Source organism: Papaver somniferum, chromosome 3 (genome assembly GCF_003573695.1).
Source record: "Papaver somniferum cultivar HN1 chromosome 3, ASM357369v1, whole genome shotgun sequence".
Taxonomy (NCBI): Eukaryota; Viridiplantae; Streptophyta; class Magnoliopsida; order Ranunculales; family Papaveraceae; genus Papaver; species Papaver somniferum.
Window position 1 is genome coordinate 148,446,663 of NC_039360.1, and position 10,774 is coordinate 148,457,436.

Sequence of the window (10,774 nt, forward strand, 5' to 3'; positions counted from 1 at the left end):
ATGATCACGGCCATCCAACTTCACCATCATGATTGGATGGCTTAGATCGAATCCATAACCCTCAAGTAGGTATTGGAATGTTCAAAACCGGACCAATGCGGACCCCGCATGGTCGGCCTCCCCAAAAGGGTAGCATGGCTTTCCAATTCGTCCAGCCAAAGCAGCGTGGACGAGAAACCCTAAATTAGGGCTTGCAGCACATTACATGTGTCGCAAATCAGTCTCAACCATCCATCTTCGCAGGCATAGATGGAGGGTGTAGATGTAGATTCAAAGGGCCCAGAGCATGTCAACAAAAACACTGTGGGCCCGTCTACATACATGACCGATCGGTCAGGACCAAACATGTATGGTCGTCCCAATTCGTGCGCCCAAACAAGGGTTTTCGATCACGAGCGTCCATTTTCACCTGATCGAACGAAGGGTCTAGGAGTCGGTTAAGCAGGTCCGGTGAGTATCAACACAATCACTGTGGGCCCACATATCTCCACACCCGATCATCCAAGGCATATCATGCCTGGTCATCTCGATTCGCACGCCCAAACTAGGCGTGGTCACACCTCCCAATTGGAAACTAATCTCGACCACTCAACTTTGCCAGACAAATTGAGTGGCTTAGATCACGTTTCTATGGGGTATTAAGGTATGGACGTGTACACCAGCCCGCCGTATGTATACCAGACTAACTGGCCAAGACCGACCAAGCTTGGTCGTCTCGAAACGCGCGCCCGAAGTTGGCATGACGCGCGGCTTTTGCGACACCGGATTTCTGTCGCAAATTGATCTCAACTTCGCCGGAGAAATTGAGTGGCTTAGATCACACTTTCACGAGAAAATGAGGTATGGGTACACGCATGTACGATCGGCCTGCCAAAATTGCGTCCCAAGCTTGGTTTTGACCAAGCTGAAGACTGATGCTTGCGCACCTCTTCATAAACCCTAATTCCACTAACGGTCGCAGATGAGTGTCTCAAAGATCATCTCGTCCGTTCAACTTCACCTGCTTGGTTATACAACCCTGGTCAGGAGTTAACTGGTCAATGAGGTGTTGTGGTGATTACCATCCACCACTCTACCATACCAAGTGATCGGTCAAGTCAGGACTTACCTGTACAGCCCCAAACGATCACTTGAAGATGGATGGACACGCATCTATTTTAAGACGCTTAATCATGACTTACTCCATTAAGCCTTAAAACAGCGATGCTTCATACATGCTGAATATATTCGATGCATTACATGCATAGAATTCACGTGATATTTTACAAGTATCAAATTCCAAATAACTTAGTTATTTAACCTAGCATTACATGCTACCTTCTGTGGGTCCCACGATCCACACACTCGAGACATCAATCATGTCACAAACTGGGGGATACATACTGGGGTATTAGTCTGGCAGTTTACAGCGTGCAGCGTACAACGCGCCATCACAAGAACGTGTCAGGAAGACATAGACGGTTACTGATGATGGGAGAAGTGGGCATGACTGATCTTGTAACACTAACACCAACAACTCCACTACTCCATCACTCCACTTTCTCCACTTCCCACGAGATACGTGAGTAAGGCTCAATGACTTGTATAAATAGGTTTTCCTCCCTATTTCGACAAGACAACAGAAACCAAGTGTTGATACAATCGTATTCCAACACCAGAACTGATAGCTTTCATTCTGTAAGCCAGTTCAACTTTCTGATACAAGTCATACACATCCAATACCTTTACAATCTCAACACCTTCTTCGCTTCCCTCCCTAAGATCAACCCCATCTCCTTCACTTTGTGACCGAAGCAAATATGGAACGGCCATTTCTTGGTTTAGGCCAGAATTGTACAGATTGATTTCTCGAATCACAAAGCACTCCCGTGCAGTGCATTTTTTTAGGGTTTAGATTCATTCCTCATCCACACACCCCAAATTACCAAATTCGGCAGGAATAGTTTTCACCCATAAACAACGGTTTACTGGAGAAACTCGTTTGGTTTATCATAGAAACCCATGGATTACTGAAGAATCCCCATCGGTTTATTATAGAAACCCAGTTGGTTTATTAAAGAAACCAGTGGCTTACTGAAGAAGCCCAATCGGTTTATTATAGAAACCCAGTTGGTTTATCAAATAAACCCATGGATTACTGAGTAAGCCCAATCGGTTTATTATAGAAACCCAGTTGGTTTATCAAAGAAACCCATGGCTTACTGAATAAGCCCAATCGGTTTATTATAGAAACCCAGTTGGTTTATCAAAGAAACCCATGGCTTATTGAAGAAGCCCAATCGGTTTATTATAGAAACCCAATTGGTTTATAAAAAACATGTGGCTTACTGAAGAAGCCCAGTCGGTTTATCACAGAAACCTAGTTGGTTTATCAAAGAAACCCATGACTTATTGAAGAAGCCCAATCGGTTTATTATACAAACCCAGTTGGTTTATTAAAGAAACCCATAGCTTAATGAAGAAGCCCAATCGGTTTATTATAGAAACCCAGTTGGTTTATTCAAGAATCACATGGATTACTGAAGAAGCCCAATCGGTTTATTATAGAAACCCAGTTGGTTTACCAAAGAAACCCATGGCTTATTGAATAGGCCCAATCGGTTTGTTATAGAAGCCCAGTTGGTTTATTAAAGAAACACATAGCTTAATGAAGAATCCCAATTAGTTTATTATAAAAACCCAGTTGGTTTATCAAAGAAACCTATGGCTTATTGAAGAAGCCCAATCGGTTTATTATAGAAACCCAGTTGGTTTATTAAAGAAACCATGGCCTATTGTAAAATCCCATTTGGTCTAGCTTGTTTAAATTATCTACCTAGTGACGAAAGTCATGACAAGTTTCAATCACTTTGAAAACTGCTTACTTTGACGAAAAATAGTTTGTGAATAACAACTATAGAATATCAACGTCCTCTAAGAATGTTTCAATGATTGAAATGAGAGTTTAGATTATATAACCATTGGAGGATATAAACATTGTTGTGGGAACACACACACACACACACACACACACATATATATATATATATATATATATATATATATATATATATATATATATATATATATATAAGTCCTTATTCCGTGAACCGAAGTTTGCGAACCTTGTGGATCAAGAGAACTGGAATGGTGGCGTGAGCCAAGTCCGCGAACTGGCGGAAGTTCTCGACCCGAGAAATTCTGCTGGAGTTTGTGAACTCCGTCCGGGAACTTAAGTCCGTGAACCCAGTCCGCGAACTTGAGTAGGTTATATTTAAAAACGATGTTTGTGAACTTATTCTTATATAAACTAAGGAATGCAAATTGCAAACCGTGGATATATAGTTCATGAACCGATTCGAGTGAATCAAATGGTTTTTGCTTCAATTGTGTCTTGTGTAGTTACATAAGATTTCCTTGCAATTGAACAACTCTCTAACTAGTTCATTTGAGTCACTTGAACTAGTTATGGTGAAGAAGAATATGGTTGATTTGAAAGTGATCATATGTCTAACCATTTGGTTGACTATTGTTGAACCAACAAATGTACAAGTTTGGGTACGGTTACACAAGCCTAGAAACGTGAATTTCATTTGTGTGTAACAAGCTAGTTTTCGATCTAACGGTTGAAAGATATTAGCTTGAATCTAATTAAGTTTTCATCTAACGGTGAATATTTGATGCTTTGTTACCAAGCTAACATTGATTGCAAACTCTGATTTGAAAGACTATATAAGGGAGAGCTCTAGTAACTGGGAAACCTAATCCCCCGCACCTTCTGTGTGATACTAGTTGTGCTAAGCAAGAGTCGATTCTCCTTTAACCTTTGGTTTCTTCTTCTAAACCAGGTTAACGGCTTAAAGACTTCATTGGGATTGTGAAGCCAGACCGATACTACAGTCCAGACCGAAGTTAGTTTGGAGTAGGCTAGTGTATGTAGCGGCTTAATACAACGTGTGTTCAATCTGGACTAGGTCCCGGGGGTTTTCTGCATTTGCGGTTTCCTCGTTAACAAAATTCTGGTGTCTGCGTTATTTCTATTCCGAGTTATATTTTGTTATATAATTGAAATATCACAGGTTGTGCGTTTGAATCAATCAATTGGAAATCCGACATTTGGTTGTTGATTGAAATTGATTGATACTTGAACATTGGTCTTTGGTACCGTTCAAGTGATTTCTCGTGTATTCAATTAGACTCGCGTATTTCTATTTGCTTGAGTAAGAATTGAATCGAGAAAGAGAGATATAACACTTTGATATACTTTATTAAGATTGAGTCTTGTTGATTCTCTTGAAAGTATATTGGAGTTTGTCCATACAGATTGCTAAGAGAAATACTGGGTGTGGTTGTTGTACCCCCGCTTTTTCAATTGGTATCTGAGCAGGAAAACACGTTTAAAACCTCATAAGTCTGTGTTTGTAGCGATCTGATTATGGACGAGTCTATCTCTAATAACGTACATGTTCATAAATTACCAGATGATTTTCAAAGCTAGGATTCACTGGAGAGGACTGTCACATCTAGGTCAGTATCTAAACATTCTCTTAATGTAAAACCTGTTGAAGTCTGAGAAACACGCCTAGAAGAACAATTGGATGAACTTTCTGATGAATGATGTTTTTTCAAAAGTTGTTGTAGATAGTGGTAAAAGGGGTTCTTTTCGAACTTGTGAAGGTAACTCTTTTTTTTTTAAGATTTAAACAAATAAATAAATAAAGGAAATTAATAGTAATGTCAAGATTTTAGAAAGGTGAAGGCTCAGGATTCACTATTACTTCAAGTTGATTGGTTATAAATAATATTTCAGAAATTATTATTAAGCTCTTTTTCTTATTAAATCACTTTTTAATTTAAAAGGTGTCCAAATAATAAGTTGTAATCCTTAAGCATGATTTATCAAAGAATATATTCTAAGCATAAAACATCAAACTGATTCACAAATAATTAAGAAAACCATTTTATCCCTTTTTTTTATATTTTTATCCAAGTGAATTAAATAAAATACATAATTAAAGAAATTATAAATAAAAATATTACCAATCAAACATGAGTGAATAGATCCTCCATTGCCTCAATCACCAGGTATTTTAGCCGCTCATCATGTTGGAAAACCTCTCAAAATATTTCATTGATGCTCAAAAGTGTTTTACAATGAAGAGAAAGACAAGAAAATGATATAAAACAGGATTCTGCGACCCACAAAAGGCGTCCAGAATCAACGATAGAGATAAAGTGTTGTTGTCGTTGAAAAACTATGACCCACGAACGACAGTCGTTGTCTTTGTTGGTAAACGACTGCCTTTGGTAGTCTGTTCTTCCTCTTCTTCTTCCTCCTCGAGCAGCAGCAGCAGCAGAACCAGAATCTCTGCAACTTCAATTTTCTTGCTCTGTAGTGCTCTAAACCTCTCCCAATTCTCTCTCCCACTTCGCTAGCTGACCCAAAGAGCCTTTATATACTGTTTAATGCCTTCAAATCTTCACAATAACTCCCAGAAATCTCCATTAACGTCGGGAATATTTTCTTTGTATTTCATGCAGGATATGGGATTTTCTTCCCTGTTTAACTCTTCTACGCGTCTCTGGATTGTCTTAAATTGTTCGTATAATATCATGAGAGAATATCTTCCCAAATATCTTCTCCCAATCTTCACACAGCTTCCGTAATTAACATAATCTTCTAAAATATCTCGGTCCCCTGTTTACTTCCAAACTCGGATTTCTGGCCCAAGTTACTCGATCAAATCGCTTGCATATACCCTGTCTAGTGTATTCAGGCCCAGCCCAACCGTTTCTAGCGATTGAATCTCGCTGAAATCCCTCCAACAATCCGACCCAAAATCAACAGCGTCTGCATTAAGTATTCCCTCCAAAACCAAATTCAAACAAAGAAGATGACCTCCCCCTATCCAGTTCAGGGGTGCGAATAGCAAGTGGTCACCCCTTATCAAGTGGGTGCCCCTTATCCAAAGCAGAGAGTCTGAATAACAAATGTCCTCCGGGGATGCTCCGCATAATTTTTCGAGCCGATTTTTCCAAAATTATTTATTTCCAAAAAAATACCTACAAACACACAAAACACCATAATAAGGACGAAAACGAGTACTAACAAAATACACAAAAGAGATGAAAATAGACACATAAATGCGTCTATCAAATACCCCCAAACTTATTATTTGCTAGTCCTCGAGCAAATTTATTCTAGAAAGGAAAATCATTTGAACCCCTAAACCTTTACTCCATAGTCTCCGGAGGGTTTACCATAGGTGTACCCACAAAACCTTTACTCTAGACCCTAACTATCTACGCAAAATCTTGGAAAGCACTAAAGAACCTCCTTAGTTGGCATACTTATTAATTATAGGAGGAAGTACCCTGATGCGAAATTCCAATTACTGTACACGAGTTTTCACTCAAGCATACTAAAATTCATATAAGTGACAGAGCTCTACTAAGATAGTTTCACGATGGACATCATACTCGGAGTCAGACTAATCACATGAAAAGATTAAGAAGATGGAAAAAGAAAAATGTAGATGGTTGAAAAGTGAACGGTGTTTCCCATATCTGTCTGAAGGCCTCTGCCAAGGTGAACCTAACCTAAATGATTGAGATACCGGTCTGACTAATATTAACACACTGGCATATACAAGGGAACCAGTGGTCGACTTTATTAAACACACATTTATTTAAGAACTAACAACATTATTGGACCTTGTGGACCCAAGCGCATGTTTCTTGTCAGCAGATTACATGGTAATTCCCGTGGATCCTGCATTCCACGCTTGTTTAGGCGACGGAGACAGGGAGAACACACACATATTGTTATCCAAGTGTTAGTATTTATTCCGATTGGTCTACTGGTCTGGTCTATATTTTTTTTTTTTTTTGAAAATGTAACTCAGTCACTCTATTTCACCCTAGCAAAGGTAACAACTTGAATCGTGTGCCCCACCAAATCACTTGAAATAAAAGAAAACTGAAAATAGAAAGTGAAAAGGACTCGACGAGATATGGCGAAACTATCATGTTATTTCTAACATCCGAGCTCTGTGCTTTTATGAATAGACTCTATAGATGTTTCCATCTAGTCAGATTGGTTCCTCAACTCCTAAAACAAAAATGTTTCCATCCACTTAGATTGGTTAGTGCTATCCTTAATACGCATAAATTTCTAGGCTCTGGAGTTTATTTATTGCAACTAAAAGATTTTCCCATACCCCCAAACTTAAATCTAACATTGTCCTCAGTGTTTCCAATGATAAAATTAACAGGATGAACGAGGAGAAATTGTTACCACTTCAAGCAAAAAGGGTTGAGGAAAGATATTACCGTGTTGCATGAGATTAGGTTACCTCCCAAGAAGTGCTAAGTTTAAAGTCTTCAGCCAGACATCAAATACCTCAAAAAGGATCTTCACCTTCCAAAGTCATATACCAATAGCCGAAAAAGTTGTGGGTCCATAATACCAAATAGGGCTAACACCAATATGAGACAACTGCACTGGCTCAGAAAAATGAACAGAAGGAGCACATCCTCATCTAAGGTTTCTTGCAAGACAACCAGATCTATCCAGAGCCTCCAGTTGGGCTTCATAAGAGTGTCTTGAAAAATAGATTCATCCGAAAAACGGGTTTCTAATATATGGATTTCCTCCTGAACAGTATCAGGCGGATCAGGTTGTGGAGTCTGAATAGACTCAAGCGATACCTCAGATGCACTAGGCTTGAGTCCCAAGTTAGGGACTTCTACTGGGGATAATTGACAATCTCTACCCCCAAATTCAGGGTTTTGGGTGTCCCTAGATAAATTAGTCACAATATTCCTAATTTCTAGACCATCTGGTTCCTGAAAAATGTCAATTGCTTTCTCTGAGTTATAATCAGGTGGTTCATCCTCTAAATTCTTTTGAGGTATACTAGCTATAGGACTTATATGTTTCATATCCTCTATGGTCATCCCTAGAGTTTCCTTATTGTGTTGAAGCACGGTTACTGGCCTAATCTCATGATCACCATCCAAATCGGAAGTTATAGGCAAAATCTCAGATGGGCCTACAAATGCATAATTGGGGTCCAACTTAGGAGGATCTTTAGGCTCTTCGAAATAAGGGCTTAAGGTAGATTCGGTAGCTATTAATGGTTCAAACCTATATTTCCATCTATCGGTATCTAACATAGGAATAGAATCCAACAGAGCATTTACTTGTTCAATGTTGCTATCATCTTCGAAATCCATGCTAAAACGGGCTAGACAACTCTCTAATGGATCTTCCGATTCGGTGTTTGGTATAGACTTCGGAACTAAGGTTCCTATCATGTTGACCTCTTCAGTGCACGTGTCATCTAGCTCAGAGGGTATCTTACTAATATTAAAAATGTTCAGCTCAATAGTCATATTACCAAAAGACAAATTCATAATACCATTTCGACAGTTAATGATCGCATTGGATGTAGCTAAAAACGGGCGACCGAAAATCACTGGTATTTGGTTCTCTGGGTCAGGGATAGGTTGGGTATCTAGGATAACAAAATCCACCGGATATATAAACTTGTCGACCTCTATGAGAAAATCCTCGATCACACCACGAGGAATTTTAACGGACCTATCATCTAACTGAAGTGTCATCTGTGTAGGTTTCATCTCACCAAGTCCTAGCTTAAGGTACACATGGTATGGCAGTAAGTTCACACTGGCTCCTAAGTCAAGCAACGCTTTCTCAACACGGTACTTACCTATTGTACAAGAAATGGTGTGGGACCCTGGATCTTTATACTTAGGAGTAGTGGTATTCTGAATAATAGAACTCACATGACTAGCTATGAAGGCTTTCTTCTGGACACTGAGCTTACTCTTTCGCGTACACAAGTCCTTAAGGAACTTGGCATAAGAGGGAATCTGCCTAATTGCATCTAATAATGGAAGGTTGATATTAACCTGCTTAAAAACCTCCAATATATCGTTAAAGTTCGACTCCCTCTTAGTCGGAACTAGCAGCTGGGGGAACGGGGCTCTGAGAACAAAGCCGGGCTCATCAGGACCCTCATTGGTCTCTTTGGAGACTCTATCAGTCTTCTCATTTTCTGGCTCATAAGGGTGAACTACAACATGTTCACTATCAGGAATGGCAACCTTATGGTCAACTTTCTTTCCACTCCTAAGGGTTGTAATAGAGTTCACATGATTGCACGATTTCTATGCTTTAGGATTGGGTTGAGTTTGACTAGGAAACTTACCTTTTTCCCTCAAAGACTCATTTATATGACTAACCTGGGTTTTCAACTCGGAAATAGCCTGAGAGTTAGCCTGACCTATTCTCTTATTTTCTTCTATACCTTGAGCAACAGATTGTTGAAACTGCATAGTGTTACGAGTTAACAAAGCAAGAGACTCTTCTAAACTCATAATCTTCTTATCCAAAGGGTTCTGAAACTGTGCCGGGGCTGAAGGATTCTTAGGATAGCCAAAACCTGGGGGAGCTTGAGAGTTACTAGACTGACCTTGATTCTGGCCCTTAGACCAAGAAAGGTTGGGATGGTTTCTCCAGCCAGGTTATAGGTTTCTGAATAAGGGTCAAACTTCTGACGGTTATCGAATCTAGTGTTGTTATAAAGAGCATTGGCTTGCTCTTCAACAGTATGGTCTTCCCAAAAAGGCTCTATTCTACCACTAGTACCACTAGAATGACCTAATTCCAACGCTTCTAACCTTTTGACTATGGCTGCTATTTTAGCATCTGACTCATAGGATCCTTCTACCCTATTGACATTTCCTCTACTTAGAAGAATTATTTTTTGGGGTTCCCTATTATTTTCCCATTGTTGGGTCTTATTGGCGATTTCATTCAAAAATGTCATCGCCTCATCAACAGTTTTATTCTCAAACCCACCTGTGCATAAGGACTCAACCATGGTCGTTGTTGAATAGTCTAAACCCTCGTAGAGGATCTGAACTAACCTAACCTTCTCTAAACCATGATGAGGACATTGATAAATTAAGTCATTGAACCTTTCTAAATACCTATATAAAGATTCTCCCTCTTGTTGAGCAAAAGTACAAATTTGTGTCCTAATAGATGATATTTTGTGCCTTGGGAAAAACTTATGTATAAAGGAAGATGTAAGTTGTTCATAGGTTTCAATTGACTCAGAATCCATATTATACATCCAAGATTTGGCTTTATCTTTTAAGGAAAAGGGGAATAACCTAAGTTTCAGTGCATCATCACTAAGGTTTTTAATTTTCAGAGTACTACATACTTCCTCAAATTCCCTAACATGAAAATAGGGGTTCTCATTCTCTTTTCCTAAAAAGGTTGGGAGCATCTGTAAATTCCCAGGTTTGAGTTCATAATTTTCCTTGGTTTCAGCTAACTTGATACAAGACGGACGAGAGGTCCTAGTTGGGTTCAATAAAGCTTTTAAAGTTTCCATTTCTGGCACTACCAAAGGACTAGGAGAAATTTCTTCACAAAGACGCAGATTCTCAAAACTGAAGTTTCCAAAAACGGGGCTCTCTAAAGAAGAGTCTTCGAGATCCCCGCCTCCACAAGAAGAACTACTAGGTTTATCACTAATCAGACGACCTAGAGTATCTCTTTTCCAAGCCCTATTAACAAATCGGGCATAAACTAAAAAAAATCAAAAAGAAATAAAAATCCTAACAGGAAGGTTTTAACAATCACACAGCAGGCTGACTCGACTTTACCACAGCAAACCTAGAGATTTCTAGCAAACAACAAGCATGATGGCTCACTTAGATTGTTTCTAGACTAGCTTTTATATCTCGAAAGGGA

General features: G+C 39.3%; 1 pseudogene; it reads left to right on the forward strand.

Moving 5' to 3' along the window:
* The first annotated feature begins 9,948 nt into the window (after window positions 1–9,948).
* Window positions 9,949–10,048, forward strand: LOC113362443 (annotated as a pseudogene).
* The last annotated feature ends 726 nt before the right edge of the window (window positions 10,049–10,774 follow it).